Genomic DNA, 17,293 nt, shown 5'->3' with positions numbered 1-17,293 from the left:
GTGCCTGAACAAATGACTTGACTTCAAGGGACATATGTTTCGATAGGAGCAGATAGACTACAACCAAGCAAAACGCAAGATAACTATAAAGGATGATGTGATCAGGAAAAACTACAGGGGAAAGAATTTCATAGATAGGATGGTCAATAAAGAGATGGCAATTCAGCTGAGACAAGAAGTACAAGAAGAAGTCAGCTGTAAAATAAGCAATGAAAAGTATATTCTGGTAAATGAGAAGAGCCCGTGCAATAGCCTTGGAGCAGGAATGAGTTTGACATCTTTGAGGAACAGATAGGAGGTTGGTGTGGCTGGAGAGCCCTGACCAAGTAGAAGAGCAATATGGGACGAAGCTGGAAGTGGGTAAAATTCCCATGTTATGTAGGTTTTGATAAATTGCAGGGCCTATGGGACGTGAATTTAGAGATGTCCAGTGGGCAGGGGTATGGAATGGCAGTGCACACAGTGACTTCACATGCATCAGCATAAAAATGTCACTGAATCCCTCGGTGAGAATAATACTCCCTAGGGAAATAAGGACTGTGGACAGCACCTTCAGGAAGGTAAAACTTCAAGAGGCATGGTAGAGGAGAGTCAGTATAATACCAGAGAGTAAGAGCTCAACCTCTAAACACCAGAGTCTCTGGGTTTGAATCTGTTACTTTCTGTAGAACATGGACAAACTATTTAACTTCTCTGCGTCATGGGCTCATCACGTAAAATGGAAATTTAAAGTACCGATGTCATGAAGTCATTCAGAGGATTACACTGTAAAATGTATGCAAACTATTACAGTGCCTGGCACTTAGGAGGGGCTCAGTAAATGGCAAACAAGAACTCACACAAACACACAAATACACACTCCCATTTTCAAAAAAAAAAAAAACAGAAAAAGGAACTTTTAAAGAGGAAGAATGAGAGTCTGGAGAATAGTGTCACTGAAGCCAATTGAAGAGAGAGTCAAAAGATGAAGATTCACTAAATACTTCATCATTCACTAAATATTTTGTGAAAGCCTTATATGTACCAGTCACTGTTCTAGGCTGTGAAAATAAACTGCTGGACAAGACACACAGGGCCACATCCACTGCTACCCTGGATGGTGTCTTCAGACAATGTTTTTAAAGACAGGTGGCCCACACCTGTAAGCCCAGCACTTTGGGAGGCCAAGGCAGGAGAACTGCTTGAGCCCAGGAGGTTGAGACTATGAACCCTGAACTCCTGGACTCAAGAGATCCTCCTAATTCAGCTTCCCGAGGATGTGGGACTACAGGCATGCACTGCCACACCTGGCGAATTTTTTTTTTTTTTTTTTTTTTGGTAGATGTAGGATCTCCCTATCTTGCCCAGTTCATCTCAAACTGCTGGGTTCAATGGATCCTCCTGCCTCAGCCTCCCAAAGTGCTGGGATTACAGGCATGAGCCACCACACCTAGCCAATAGTTTTTAATCCACAAGTTTCTCATAAAGAAAATGAAATGACCATAAATGTAAAGGAACTGAGCTCTTGCAAGGAGTTTTTGAAGCTAGCTCTTTGAAGGGTACATTTTTAGTCTGAAACTTTTCTGGAAAAAAAAAAAGTAGGAGTTAAACAAAGGGAGTGGGTATTTGTAGTCCAAAGCCAGAGGCATTGTTATCTCTTTCCTTGAGGGTTCAAGGACTAACACAATGACAGAAAAACTCCCTCCCAGTTCCGCTTTATTATCATTTTATGTCATTTGTTTTGTGACAGAGCCTTTGTTGCAGACACCCTCTATGCCCATGGATAGGAAATTAATAATCCAAGGCCATTTTCAGAATTTTTTGTTCCAGTAACCCTTCTGAATCATACACCTGGCTCTCCAATATTACCAATCAGCCATTTTAAAAATTATTTAGAGATAAAAGAGGCTGTCGTGGCTCATTGTAGAGTGACCCTGACTTCATCTCCATTCAACAAGTGCTGGGACGTAAACAGCACACACATCAGATCAGTTTTATCACTATTCCGGGAAACACACGAGATAGGCCTGAATATGAAAATGAAGTCATTTTCAAGGTCACTATTTCAATAAAGGAAAATCTAATTGAAGTCAGCTGATTGTAAGTAAGTTTTGACTAATGGTATCAGCCTTCTCTCTCTATGCCATAAATTATTCACATATGTGGATGAGTTATTCTGATTTTCATGATGAGATTCTGGCTACTGTGCCATGTTCAGCTCATCCTGAATTTATTCTAACAAAAGAGTTCTCTTACCCTGGATAGGGCACCCTGTCCCCTGGAGAGATTGTTCTCTGATGAAGCCCATCTGGCAAGCTGCCTGGGCTCCCACGTCCCGCTGAGCCCGCTAACAGCACTGCCAGTTTTGACCACAAGGTGGCGCCCGCAGAGCGCCACAGACGCTGCACAGCTGTGAACTCAACTCCAGCCCTCAGGGAAGGCAGCTCAGAAAGAGCTAGGGCAGCCCGCCCATTTCCCAAAAAGATCACTGAGAACCCAGGAAGGTGAGGACCTAGCCCAAACTACACTGCTAGTTTGGAGGAGACAGAACCATGCCTCCTGATATGGTTTGGCTGTGTCCTCACCCAAATCTCACCTTGAATTGTAGCTCCCAGAATCCCCACGTGTTGCTGGAGGGACCCGGTGGGAGACAATTGAATCATGGGGACGGTTTCCCCCATACTGTTCTCGTGGTAGTGAATAAGTCTCACGAGATCTGATGGTTCTATAAGAACGTTCCCCTCTCTCTTGGCTCTGTCTCTCTGGCTTGCCCGCCATGTAAGACGTGTCTCATCAGCTACGTGGAACTGTAAGTCCATTAAACCTCTTTTTCTTTATAAATTACCCAGTTTCGGGTATGTCTTTATCAGCAGCGTGAAAACGGACTAATACACCTCCTCACTGTAAAACCCGAGTTCATCCGGCCAAACCAAACTGGTTTTCAAACCAGAAACAAAATAACAAGCAACACCACTTTTTTTAGTGAAATTTTGTTGATAAAATATACTTTTTTCACTGCCCCATCCACCCCACCCACGCCCCCACGCCTCAACAAATGAAAATAGAGTCGCCCTGATTGAAAGAATCATTCCTGAGGCGTCGCTGAAGAATCAGTAGGTTCCTCAGAAGAGTTTGAAAATGATTGATGAGGCTGGGTGGTGGCTCATGCCTGTAATCCCAGCACTTTGGGAGGCCCAAGGCGGGTGGATTGCTTGAGGCCAGGAGTTTGAGACCAGCCTGGCCAATATGGTGAAACCCCATTTCTACTAAAAATACAAAAATTAGCCAGGTGCCTGTGATACCAGCTACTGGGGAGACTAAGGCAGGAGAATTACTTGAACCTGGGAGGTGGAGGTTGCAGTGAGCCAAGGTCCCGCCACCGCACTCCAGCCTGGGCAACAGAGGGAGACTCTGTCTCAAAAAAAAAAATAAGAAAATGATTGATGGAGTGGAATAAATTCTGAGCCAGGAGCCCTCAAACGTGCTTGTCGTATTGACGTTCTCTCTCTGGTCATAATTCTCTTCCCTGTTGCATTTCCACCTCCTCCACAGCCTCTAAATCTCCCCTGGACTCTGCCAGGGTTCAGACACCTGATGTCCCCCTGACCTCTGAGTTTACGAACCCCAACCTGGACCACAGTTGAACCATGTGGCCACAGTCATGGGAGCACTTGAAATTCTCCAGCCCCTGGCCCTTCTGCCCCACCTCCCTGGCTAATGCCTTACCTTGGCTTCCTCCTGCTGCTGAGTTCTGCCAAGAAAATAAAAGTCACTAGTTGGTTATGTTACAAAATTAATGGTTTCCAGCTTTAGCTGGGCCGCTGACACTATGAACACCGCTTTGCAGCTCTAGTGGATTCCTTTTTCCATGCCTCACAGAGATGACCTGGCCATCCAACCCACTCCTTGCCTCTATCACTGTTAACACAAAACTGAGTGCTCACTGCATGCCAGATACTGTTCCAAAAACATCATAGGGATTAACTCCTTTAACCTTCGCAACAGTCCTACAGGGCAGAAAAAAAAAAAATCCCCACTTTACAGATAAGAATCAGAAGAATAGAGATCAAAGGACTGAGAATGTGAGCCTAGGTCATCTGACTGTAAAACCTATGTTCTTAGTCACCAGTGCCATGGGGCTCTGGTGACCGTGCCCGAAGTGCCACTTAGAAAATAGAAGCTCTTTTGGCCGGGCTCAGTGGCTCATGCCTGTAATCCCAGCATTCTGGGAGGCTGAGGCAGGTGAATAACCTGAGGTCAGGAGTTTGAGACCAGCGCAGCCAATATGGTGAAACCCCATCTCCACTAAAAATACAAAAACTAGCTGGGCACAGTGATACCCACCTGTAATCCCAGCTACTTGGGAGGCTGAGGCAGGAGAATCGCTTGAACCTGGAAGGTGGAGGTTGCAGAGTGGAGACCACACCATTGCACTCCAACCTGGGCAACAAGAGCAAAACTTTGTCTCAAAAAAAAAAAACAAAAAACAAAAAAAAAGAGGCCGGGTGCGGTGGCTCACGCCTGTAATCCCAGCACTTTAGGAGGCCGAGGCAGGCGGATTACGAGGTCAGGAGATCGAGACCATCCTGGCTAACACAGTGAAACCCCATCTCTACTAAAGAATACAAAAAATTAGCCGGGCGTAGTGGCGAGCGCCTGTAGTCCCAGCTGCTCGGGAGGCTGAGGCAGAAGAATGGCGTGAACCCGGGAGGCGGAGGTTGCAGTGAGCCGAGATTGCGCCACTGCACTCCAGCCTGGGCGACAGAGCAAGACTCCATCTCAAAAAAAAAAAAAAAAAAAGAAAAAGAAAATAAAAGCTCTCAGACATCAAGTCCCTCTATTTCCATCCCTTCTACCTAATTGTTTAACCGTATCTCCATCTATCCTTTAAACCTTCCCATTCTACCTGTAATTTTGCTTCCAATTTCTCCAGAGTTCAGAGGACTTGCTCACCAATGATTCGTCCCTAGTTCTTCTGCTGTATTGAGGGTTCTGATAAAACCTTGTTTGCCAGACCCAGTGGCTGTCCCTGGTCCTCGTCCTTCCAAACCTCAGAGGTGCTTTGTCACTACTATTTCCCTCCGTCTCAGTGTCTCCTCCTGCAGCTCACAAGATGCTATTCACCTCCTATCTTCTACTTCTACAACAGGCATTCTCACTTGCTGTTTCTGATGCAGATGTTTGACGCCTTCCTCAGACCACGTAGGTCAGAATTGCTAGCTGCATAGCCCAGGCATTTGCAAGTTTTCAAAGCTCCAAAAGTGTTTTGTTTTTGTTTTTGTTTTTGTTTTGAGACAGAGTCTTGCTCTGTCACCCAGGCTGGAGTGCAGTGCCACAATCTTGGCTCACTGCAACCTCCGCTTCAAGTGATTCTCCTGCCTCAGCCTCTCGAGTAGCTGGGATTACAGGCGTGCGCCATGATGCCTGGCTAATTTTTGTATTTTTAGTGGAGACAGGTTTCCCCACGTTGGCCAGGCTGATCTCAAACTCCTGAGCTCAAGTGATCTGCGCACCTCGGCCTCCCAAAGTGCTACGATTACAGGCATAAGCCACTGTGCTCGACCTCAGATCAATGGTTCTTAAACCTGATTGAGCAGCAAAATCATTTGTGGAGGCCGGGTGTGGTGGCTCATGCCTGTAATCCCAGCACTTTGGGAGGCCAAGGCAGGCAGATCGCTTGAGCTCAGGAGTTCGAGGCCAGTTTGGGCAACATGACGCAACTCCATCTCTGCAAAAATTAGCTGGTGTGGTGGCGTGTGCCTGTAGTCTCAGCTACTCAGAAAGCTGAGGTGGAAGGATCACTTGAGCTGGGAGGCAGAGGTTGCAGTGAGCCAAGATTGCACCACTGGACTTCATCCTGGGCAACAGAACCAGACCTTGACTCAGGAAAAAAAAAAAAAAAAAAAAAAGAACCACTGATCTGAATAAGCCAGACACTGACAATAAATTCTGTATGATTCCACTCATATGAGGTACTAGAATAGTCAAATTCACAGAGACAGAAGTAGAATAATAGTTGCCAGTGTAGACTAAAAATAAAATTCTAAGCCCCTCAACTGACTAAACGAACCTGCTCTTAGCCAAGGGAACCCCAGAGAAACCTTTTCTTCTTTTCTTCGAGATGAAGTTTCACTCTTGTTGCCCAGGCTGGAGTGCAATGGCATGATCTCAGCTTACTGCAAATTCCACCTCCCAGGTTCAAGTGATTCTCCTGCCTTAGCCTCCAGAGTAGCTGGGATTACAGGCATGTGCCACCACACCTGGCTAATTTTGTGTTTTTAGTAAAGACAAGGTTTCACCTGTTGGCCAGGCTGATCTCAAACTCCCAACCTCAGGTGATCCACCCACCTCAGCCTCCCAAAGTGCTGGGATTACAGGTGGGAGCCACCATGCCCGGTGAGAAACCTAAAAAGCTGAGTTCCTAGCCATGACAGAATGGGAGGGCAGGCACACCTCATTATATCCCTTCCCTTTTGCAGTTTAGGCACAAAATCTGACCAGTACTGATGTTAAAATGGAGCTCATAATCCTGACACAATGGACTTTTTGTGGCAATAAGATAGCACATTATAAACAGGACCTAAGGCCATGCCAGGCAAGGAGTAAACCACGCACTCCCTAGAATTAAAGAATAAACTATGTTCTCATTGCCATCAGGGTTTTCTTTTTCTCTAGCAACTAAACAAGCACTGGCCTTGAGATGAGCAATGCTGAAGCAGTTGCAGCTCAGCCACCATCAGACACTTAGACTGACTCCCCGTTCCACCAGCCATCACTGCAGCTTTAACTGGACCAGAGACTGAGTTCTGTAACTTTCTCCTGATAAGAGGCCACCAACTGTGGACTGGTTCTGGCCAGTTTACAGAAGCTGTGCACTTGAGAGGCTTCATGTCCCTGCTTCACCTTTTGATGTATAGGCCCTAATTGTAATATATTTAAATGTTAAGTCTCCGCTCCAAAGTGAACATGGGTCACATGTAACATGCACGTCTGCTTATCACACATGCTTCAGGACCCCCTTCATGAACATTCATAGCTCCTCCTGTAACCTGTTGAATATGTATGTTTGGCCAACCCCCTCAGCATAATTCCTGTCTCCCTTGAAGAGCCCATCTTTCAGCCTCTCCTGGAGGCTACACTTCCCAACCTGTCAGAACGGCCACCTTGCAGGCTGTAATCCTTTATTTAAATTAAAAAAAAAAAAAAAAAGTCTCCTTCTAAATTTTGTTGTTTTTGTTTTTGTTTTTGTTTTTTTGAGACAGAGTCTCACTCTGTCACCCAGGCTAGAGTGCAGTGGCACAATCTCGGCTCACTGCAAGCTCCGCCTCCCAGGTTCACGCCATTCTCCTGCCTCAGTCTCCCGAGTAGCTGGAACTACAGGCACCCGCCACCATGCTCAGCTAATTTTTTTTGTATTTTTAGTAGAGATGGGGTTTCACCATGTTAGCCAGGATGGTCTTGATCTCCTGACCTCTCGATCTGCCTGCCTCAGCCTCCCAAAGTGCTGGGATTTACAGGCGTGAGCCACCGTGCCCGGCGTTTTTTTTGTTTGTTTGTTTGTTTTTAAGATAGGATCTTGCTCTGTCACCCAGGCTGTAGTGCAGTGCAATCATAATTTACTGCAGCCTGGAAATCTTGCATTGAAGCAATCAATCCTCCCACCTCAGCCTCCTGAGTAGCTGGGACTACAGGCACACGCCACCCAGCTATTTTTATTTTATTTTTTGTAGAAATGGGGGTCTTTCTGTTTTGCTTAGGCTGACCTCAAAATCCTGGGCTCAAGCCATCGTCCCACCTCAGCCTCCCAAAGTGCTGGGATTAAAGGTGTGAGCCACCACGCCCAGCCACCACGCTCCTTTCTAAATGTACAGATCCTATGCTTTTTCAGTTGGCCCCAGAAACCTGCGGGTTTCTTTGCCATCACTATTTCCTCTGCCTGAAATGACCTCTTCTGCCTTCTTTCCTAGCTAATTACTGCTCATCCCTTTGGCTCAGCTCAGGGCTGGAGCTGGACTAAGTGGACACTCTGCATTCCCTCTCTCTCCGGAATCTCATTTGTTCCACAGCTTCCACTCTTACCTACGTGTTATTGATTCCCAAATCTATCTCCAGCCCTGGCAGTGCTCCTGAGTTCTGCCTCCCATTCACACTTCCACTGGCTTTCCCTCAGACGTCTCAAACCCAACATACCCAGCACTCAAGTAATCATTTCCCCCTTTGCTATCCTGCTTTTTCTCCTGTTTTCTGTTTCATAGACTAGCATCATCATGTATTGTCTGTGTCTAGTACTTAGAACAGTGCCTAATAGCTATAGTTTTATCTTTTCCAGAATGTCATATAAATACAATATACAGCCTTCTGGCCTGTGGCTCATGCCTGTGATCCCAGCACTTTGGGAGGCTGAGGTGGGAGGATCACCTGAGATCAGGAGTTTAAGACCAGCCTGGCCAACATGGTGAAACCCCGTCTCTACAAAAAATACAAAAAATACCTGGGTGTGGTAGCAGGTGCCTGTAATACCAACTGCTCGGGAGGCTAAGGCAAGAGAATCGCTTGAACCCAGGAGGCAGAGGTTGCAGTGAGCCAAGATCACACCATTGCACTCCAGCCTGGGCAACAGAGTGAGACTCCATCTCAAAAAAAAGAAAAAAGAAAAGTTCCAGAAATAAACAACTCCTAAGTTTCCCACGCTGTTCTGATAACCGTGATGAAATCTCTTGCTGTCCTGTTTCATCCTGCTTGGGGCTGGCTGTGAATCATCCCTTTGTCCAGTGTCTCCATGTCGTCTACACTACCTGCCCATCAATCACTTAGTAGCTGGCCCAGTTATCAGATCAACTGTCATGGGATTGAAGTGTGTCTGCTCATTTCAAGTTTTTTGGGGGGTTTTTTTGGTCCAGATTTATAACTTAATGACTGTGCAGGTTCCAGTCCCTCATTTCTGCTGCTCACTGGCCCACTGCTCCGGGGTCAGGGTTTTCTGTTCAAAGGCATGGGTGTGCGAGAGTTCTTCTGCTAGGCATGCATTCACCAGCCGGTGCCTCTGAAGCAGCGGCTTCCCCTAGAACTTGGCTGACACCACCAGGAAGCTACAGGCGCAACGGTTGAAGGTCGCGTCCTCCACCTCCATGTGCTCCACCTCCAGGTCCGCTGCAGCTTCTCCCGGAGGTAATTGGCGCTGAGTTCCATGGGGGTAGTCCAGCTGGGGCGCCAGTCCAGCGGGGACAGAACCCCAGCTCGGACCCCGGCCACGCTGCTTTGCGCCCTTACGGGAGTCACTTACCTCACTTAAGCTTTTTTTGACTTAATGATGGCCTCAAAGCACAAGGGTAGGAATGCTGGTATATTGTTATAATTGTTCTATTTATCATTAGTTGTTGTTGATCTCTTCTGTGCCTCATTTATAAATTAACTTTTATCATAGGGATATGCCTGTGTCTATATCTACAAAAAAAACCCAGTATCTATAGAGTTTGGTACTATAGCGATTTCAGGCATCCACTGGGGATCTCAGAATGTATTCTGAACAGATAAGGAGGGACTGCTGTATTATTATATGGAGGTTAACCATACTATTAGCAATAGAATTATAATAAAAACTTTCAAAAACACGGCGAAGCTGGTAATAATGTGCCTAACATCCTACAGCACCTCCATATTGTCAACAGAGTCACACTCTGTAAAATATTTGAAAAGATTTATTCTGAGCCAAATATGAGTGGCTATGGCCCATGAGACAGCCCTCAGGAAGTCCTGAGAACATGTGCCCAAGGTGGTCAGGGTACAGCTTGGTTTTATACATTTTAGAGAGGCATGAGACATCAATCAAATACATTTAAGAAATACACGGGATTGGTCCAGAAAGGTGGAACAACACAAAGCTAGGCCTTCCAGGCTATAGGTGAATTTGAACATTTTCTGGTTGACAGTGAGTTGACTTTGTCTGAAGACCTGGGATTGGCCTGGGCACAGTGGCTTATGCCTGTAATCCCAGCACTTTGAGAGGCCAAGGTGGGTGGATGACCTGAAGTCAGGAGTTCAAGACCAAGCTGACCAACACAGTGAAACCCCGTCTCTACTAAAAATACAAAAATTAGCTGGGCATGGTGGCAGGCGCCTGTAATCCCAGCTACTCGGGAGGCTGAGGCAGGAGAATCACTTGAGCCCGGGAGATGGAGGTTACAGTGAGCTGAGATCATGCCACTGCACTCCAGCTGTCACAAAAAAAAAAAAAAAAAAAAGGCCTAGGATTGATAGAAAAGAAATGTTCAGGTTAAGATAAAGATTATGAGCCGGGCGCAGTGGTTCACCCCTCTAATCCCAGCACATTGGGAGGCCAAGATGGGCAAATCACGAGGTCAGGAGATCGAGACCATCCTGTCTAACATGGTGAAACCCCATCTCTACTAAAAATACAAAAAAATTAGCCTGGTGTGGTGGCGGGCGCCTGTAGTCCCAGCTACCAGGAGGCTGAGGCAGGAGAATGGCGTGAACCCGGGAGGTGGAGCTTGCAGTGAGCCGAGATTGGGCCACCACACTGCAGACTGGGCTACAGAGCAAGACTCCATCTCAGAAAAAAAAAAAGATTGTGGAGACCAAAGTTCTTTTGAAGTCTTATAGTGGCTGCCCTTGGAGATAATAGGATGACAAATGCTTCCTATTCAGAGTTTAGATAATCTCTTTAGGATTGGGAGGGTCTGGAAGAAAAAGATCCAGCTAAGTTAATAGAGATCCTTTACAGATGCAAACTTTCCCCCACAAAAAAATAGCTTTGCAGAGTCATTTCAAAATATAGCAAATAAACTTGTTTTGGGGTAAAATATTTTGCTTTCCTTATTTGTCTCCTAATGTTATGACAGAGTCAGGTTGGAAAGTAAATCTGACTGGGCGTGGTGGTTCACGCCTATAATCCCAGCACTTTGGGAGGCCAAGGTGTGCGGATCAGTTGAGGTCAGAAGTTTGAACCATCCTGGCCAGCATGGTGAAACCCATCTCCACTACAAATGCAAAAATTAGGCCAGGCACAGTGGCTCATGCTTGTAATCCCAACACTTTGGGAGGCTGAGGTGGGCGGATCACTCGAGGTCAGAAGTTCAAGACCAGCCTGGCCAACATGGTGAAACCCTGTCTCTACTAAAAATACAAAAATTAGCCAGGTGCGGTGGCACACACCTGTAATCCCAGCTATTCGGGAGGCGGAGGCAGGAGAATCGCTTGAACCCAGGAGACAGAAGTTCAGTGAGCTGAGATCATGCCATTGCACTCCAGCCTGGGTGACAGATCGAGACCCTATCGCCAAAAAAAAAAAAAAAAAAAAAAAAAAAAAAAAAAAATTACCATTGTTATTCTTTCTTTCTGATTGAATACTTTGTTTTTGGAAAATCTCAAATAAAAACTATTTTCCAAAATAATAAAGCTAGAATATCCATTATGCTTGTTTCCTAGCTGCTCTGGCGGAAGCTTTAACAGAGGCACTTAGTGCTCCCAGAACACATTCACAGGCTTCTCCACGTCCTCCTGGCTCCCTTACCACTGGGCTGGGGCCAGGTCACGAGTTCTAGTCAATAGGAAATAGCAGGGTGACATGTGTCAGTTCCAGGCCGAAGCAGTTAAAATCAAGTGTGCCTCCTCCATGCTTTTCTTACCCTGTCATGGCAGGTGAGAAGGTGCTAGGGATCGCCAAATGCAGGAAGCCTCGATCTCCAAGACATTGCTTGCAGAGAAGCCCAGCCAACCCGCATTAAACCTTCTGTGAGAAATAAACTTCATTTTTTTAAGGCACTGAGATTGATTGCTATGGCAAGTAACCTAAAGATGACAATGTGGGAATCATTATTAGCTTTCCTGCCCATTAGAAAAGTCTGTTTCTGTGGGATCACTTTTTAAAACTCCAAAGTAGGCCGGGTGCGGGGGCTCACACTTGTAATCCCAGGACTTTGGGAGGCCCAGGCAGGTGGATCATGAGGTCAGGAGTTCAACACCAGCCTGATCAACATGGTGATACCCCATCTCTACTTAAAAAAACAAAAATTAGCTGGTTGTGGTGGTGCACGCCTGTAATCCCAGCTACTCAGGAGGCTGAGGCAGGAGAATGGCTTGAACCCGGGAGGCAGAGGTTGCAGTGAGCTGAGATCACGCCACTGTACTCCAGCCTGGGCAACATAGCAAGACTCCGTCTCAAAAAAAAAAAAACCTCCAAAAACCTCCAAAGTGGCCATCACTAAATGCTAATAAACACTAGAGGGCACAATTGAGTTGTGGAAAATTTTGGCCAGTATTGGAAATGAAACAAGGTATGGACTCCAGCAAAAATTAATGCAACAAATGGGTTGTGAAAATCCTAAGCTTTGAAAACAATTGCTTTCTTTGTAAATCTGTTGGTTACCTTTCGCCCTTTGAGATAATTGAATTAAAGTAGACTTAACGCTTTAAATTTAATACAAAGCTAATACTGTATTCCAAAAATAAAGCATATATACATTTACAAATATGAATACTTACATCGAAAAACTAGTGGGGGTGTTCTCAGTGTTGAGTCAGTTTCCATCTGAATTTTTCTTTCTTTAGATATTCCCGTCTTCCGGCAATGATGGTTTGGCCATGAAATTCACACTCATTCTAACCTGGCCACTTGAGAAAGCTGAAGTTTCTAAGGTTTTGTTATTGTAAGAGGTGACCAGATGTTCCAAACATCAAGCTATACAGGAAGCTCTCCACCCACTCCAAATATCATGCTGAGTTCTCAACAGACTTCCCTTTCCCGTTTCCTTTTTCCCCTCTCTCTGATTTTTTTCTTCAAAGTCTATTCAAAAGCTGCTGCCAAAACCATCTTCCTCTATTGTTGTTCTGATGACATCATTCCCTTCCCCAGCTCTCCTTGTCTTTGGTCTCATGACCACAGTTTGCCTTCATTTCCTTGAACTGCCTCTGTGCCTGCCTCCGCCTCCATTCCCCCTTATTTCCTGCTGCTTCTCACCAACTGTGACGCAGGATTGTCACTGCTGATGTCCCAGTGCTGAGGTATCTATTATCTTCTAACAAAGAAGAGCATTCCCATTCCACTACCCAGACTTTCCTAAGTCTCTTCTAAACTCACTTTATTTATGTATTCATTGCTCACGAGTATACTAAGCACCTTCTGCATATGTTCTAGGTACTAAAGGAGAGAGAGAGAAAAAAAAGAAGAAAAGATATAGTCTTTTTTGTTTTGTTTTGTTTTTTGAGACGGAGTCTTGCTCTGTCGCCCAGGCTGGAGTGGAGTGCAGTGGTGCAATCTCGGCTCACTGCAACCTCTGCCTCCTGGGTTCACGCCATTCTCCTGCCTTAGCCTCCTGAGTAGCTGGGTTCACCACTATGCCCAGCTACTTTTTTGTATTCTTTAGTAGAGATGGGGTTTCACTGTGTTAGCCAGGATTGTCACGATCTCCTGACCTCGTAATCCGCCCGCCTCAGCCTCCTAAAGTGCTGGGATTACAGGCGTGAGCCACCTCGCCCAGCCGACATAATCTTTTTTTCTCTCTTTTTGCCAGCTGCTCTGGCCAGCTTAAAAAGACAATCTTTAAGATCAAAATTGCCAGGAAGCCATTTAACCAACTGGAACTTACTCTCCCTTAGAACGTGAAGGAGTTAAGTAGCAGGAGAAAATTATACAATGATACAAAATAACTATACCATTCGGTATAGTAGATTTGGGATAATTCTAATTATTTCGTCACCTTGAGACAGGGTCTTACTCTGTCACCCAGGTTGGAGTGCAGTGGTAGAACCACAGCTCATTGCAGCTTCAACCTCTTGGGCTCAAGTGAGCCTTTCACCTCAGCCTCCCAAGTAGCTGGGACTACAGGCATGTGCCACCACACCCTGCTAATTTTTCTTTTTCTTGCCCAAGCTGGTCTCGAACTCTTGAGCTCAAGCGATCCGCCTGCCTCGGCCTCCCAAAGTGCTGCGAGTACAGGCTTGAGCCACCTCGTTTGGCCTCTAGCTCAGTAATTAATCTGACACTTGGTGACTGGCATACTGGTTTGCATTTCTCATTCCTCAGTTTCCTCGCCTGTAAAATGGGGATAGTGACATCTACCTATTCATCCTTTAAGATTGTTATACAGATCAAATGTGATAATAAAATAATTTGCAAAATATAAAGTATTATTTAGTGTAACGTAACATTATATTTGTGCCACTGAGACTTAAATATGTCCTGATGCAAACATACTATATATTTTATTGATTGAGTCAACTATCATGTCTTGTTTAGTTGTTCATAGAAACTATTTTAGAATGAAAGGTTAATAAGGCAACATAATTAAGAAACATGAAGGAAAAGACGACCTTTGACTTCTTCTATTATAACTTCTCCAAAGTTTCATTTCAAATCAAATAAACATTTGTGCATAAATAAAACGTAGTTGTTCTTTGTGTATTTTTAATATACAGGTTTTCTTACAGGGCTACAGAATTCAGATACCATAAATGATGTTTTTCTTGGAGACAACAGTAAGCTTAAAATTTTTATCACATGCTTACTACATACCAGGAACTATACTAGGAATTGAAATTAGAAATGTAAATGAGGCCGGGAGTGGTGGCTCATGCCTGTAATCCCAACACTTTGGGAGGCCAAGGCATGCAGATCACTTGAGCCCAGGAGTTTAAGACCAGCCTGGCCAACATGGCGAAACCCCTCCTCTACAAAAAAAAAAAAAAAAATACAAAAATTAGCCAGGCATGGTGGTGCGTGTCTGTAGTTCCAGCTATTGAGGAGGCTGAGATGAGAGGATTGCTTGCACCTGGGAGGTCGAGGCTGCAGTGAGTCAAGATCACACCACTGCACTCCAGCCTGGGCGACAGAGAGAGACCCTGCCTCAAAAAAAAAAAAGAAAACAGAAATGTAAATGAATGGTTTCTGCGATGCAGGAGTATCACAACTCAATATTTGAAAAGACTATTTATCTGATAGAATCGAAGTAGTAGTGGTATGCCATATTTATTAAATGCATTAATATTTCTTATTAGCCAGGTGCAGTGACTCACACCTATAATCCCAGCACTTTGGGAGGCCGAGGTGGGCAGATCACCTGAGGTCAGTATTTCAAGACCAGCCTGGCCAACATAGTGAAACCCCGTCTCTACTAAAAATACAAAATTAGCCAGGGGTGGTGGCATATGCCTGTAATCCCAACTACTAGGGAGTCTGAGGCAGGAGAATTGCTTGAACCCGGGAGGCAGAGGTTGCAGTGAGATCACGCCACTGCACTCCAGCCTGGGGGACAGAGCAAGCCTCCATCTAGAAAGAGAGAAAGAGAGAGAGAGAGAGAGAGAAAGAGAGAAAGAGAGAGAGAGGAAAAAGAAAAAGAAAGAAAAGAAATCTTCCTGACTGCCTTCAGTGTGAGACACTGACTTTTTCCTTGACTTCATTGGCTTCCTGGTTTTCAGGCCTTCAAACTCTGCCTGGACCTATCCCACCTGGTCTCCTGGGTCTGTAGCTGCTGACTCACCCTACAGATGCTAGGACTTCTCAGCTGCCATAATTATATGAACCAATTCCTGCTCATAAATGTGTTTCTATGTACATATACATCCTACCGGTTCTGTTACTCTGTAGAAGGTAAGGTTCACCCGAGAAAATTTCCAAAAAGCAAAGGAGAATGAAGAAATAAGGACTCTGTAAAGTTTCATCATTCGTGTCTGAAGAGAGTAAAAACAAAAGGCTGAGGCCCCGCACAGTGGCTCACGCCTGTAATTCCAGCACTTTGGGAGGCTGAGGCAGGCAGATCACGAGGTCAGGAGTATGGTGAAAACCTGTTTCTACTAAAAATACAAAAATTAGATGGGTGTGGTGGCATGTGCCTGTAATCCCAGCTACTCTGGAGGCTGAGGCAGGAGAATCGCTTGATCCTGGGAGGCGGAGGTTGCAGTGAGCCGAGATCACCCCACTGCACTTCCAGCCTGGGTGATAGAGCGAGACTGTCTCTCAAAATAAAACAAAACAAATGGTTGATTACAGTCATAACACTATCACCTAGTGTTGTTTGACCTTGAGAAATTCACTTACTCTATCTGAGATACATTCATTCATTCATTCAACAAATACTTACAGAATGCCTTTTCTGTACCAGGAACTGAAAGTACTGTGTTAAGCACTGAAGGTATCAAGGTTGATAAGATAAAGGTCCCCACCCTTCAAGGAGTTTAGTAGAGTGCGACCTGGAGGCATTTGATAGAAAAATTAATGTTTAAAGTGTAAGAGTTGTAAATGTTGAATCATCAAGGGCCCTTATCTCCTACTCTACCCCCACGCAAATCCTCTACTTCTGGCACAATGGAGCACTCTATTTCATGCACATTTACTCAAATTAAACTCTGCCTCTGCTCTCATCTTCCTTTTCTGGAATGCCTTTCCGGAGCTGTCGCTCCTGATTATCCCACTGCCTTTTCAAAGCTCTTGTCAGTTGCCTCCGCCTTCCAAGATCTTCCCCACTCTAAATTCCCAAAGATTTAATTTTCTGGACTCCTCATTAGCATTTATCAAATATAAGCTACTATTCATGTTTGTGTGTGTGTGTATATATATATATATATATATATTTTTTTTTTTTTTTTTTTTGCGACAGAGTCTCGCTCTGTCACCCAGGCTAGAGTACAGTGGCGTGATCTCGGCTCACTGCAAGCTCCACCTCCCAGGTTCACCCCATTCTCCTGCCTCAGCCTCCCGAGTAACTGGATAATATTGTATTAAGCTTCTTAAGTAGGATACATTCTTATATTTCATTGTTGCATCCAGTACAGTAAGTATGCCTTGAGTAATAATAATATTTTCCTGTTACTGACTCAGTATGAGAAATTGGGGAGTCACTTCATTGCAATGTCCTGAGTTTTCACAAGCTGCACTATGAGGAAAATACTTGATAACAGGAATATTATGTAAAACATTTTTGTCTTCCAAGAAGGATAAAAAGAGCAAATAAGTTACAAAGAAGAATAATTTGTTTAGCAAAAAAATTTGTTTATAATGTTATTATGATAATAAAGAAATTAATTAACATAAATTGCTGAGATTTAAAAAATCTCCTGTTCATGGCAAATATCCAAAAATCCTCCCTTATATAATGATTCTAATCCATAATCAAAAATCAAATTCCAACTTTTGGAAAAGGCATAAGCCATATACTATATGAAATCGAATTTTTTTTTTTTTGAGAGAATCTCACTCTGTCGCCCAGGCTAGAATGCAGTGGCATGATTTCAGCTCACTGCAACCTACCCCTCCTGGGTTCAAGCAATTCTCCTGTCTCAGTCTCTGGAAGCTGGAATTACA

The 17,293-nt window shown here is 44.7% G+C and overlaps 1 long non-coding RNA gene and 1 pseudogene across 3 annotated transcripts in view; both read right to left on the bottom strand.

Moving 5' to 3' along the window:
• The window catches only part of LOC119618514 (uncharacterized), a 32,869-nt gene extending 19,881 nt beyond the window's left edge, over positions 1-12,988 (bottom strand). For 2 of the 3 annotated variants that reach the window (XR_005234828.2, XR_012089325.1), the window contains exon 1: positions 3,706-3,899. This is a non-coding gene — a long non-coding RNA (uncharacterized lncRNA). Of the gene's footprint in view, positions 1-3,705; positions 3,900-12,480 lie in introns of those variants that run through there. The other variant, XR_012089326.1, reaches the window with a different exon arrangement.
• LOC103222682 (bolA-like protein 2 pseudogene) lies at positions 8,915-9,168 on the bottom strand (annotated as a pseudogene).
• Positions 12,989-17,293: the final 4,305 nt, after the last annotated feature.

This window comes from Chlorocebus sabaeus, chromosome 18, assembly GCF_047675955.1.
Source record: "Chlorocebus sabaeus isolate Y175 chromosome 18, mChlSab1.0.hap1, whole genome shotgun sequence".
In the NCBI taxonomy this organism is placed as follows: Eukaryota; Metazoa; Chordata; class Mammalia; order Primates; family Cercopithecidae; genus Chlorocebus; species Chlorocebus sabaeus.
The sequence above is the reverse complement of the archived record's forward strand: the minus strand, read 5'-3'. Positions and strand labels throughout refer to the sequence as shown.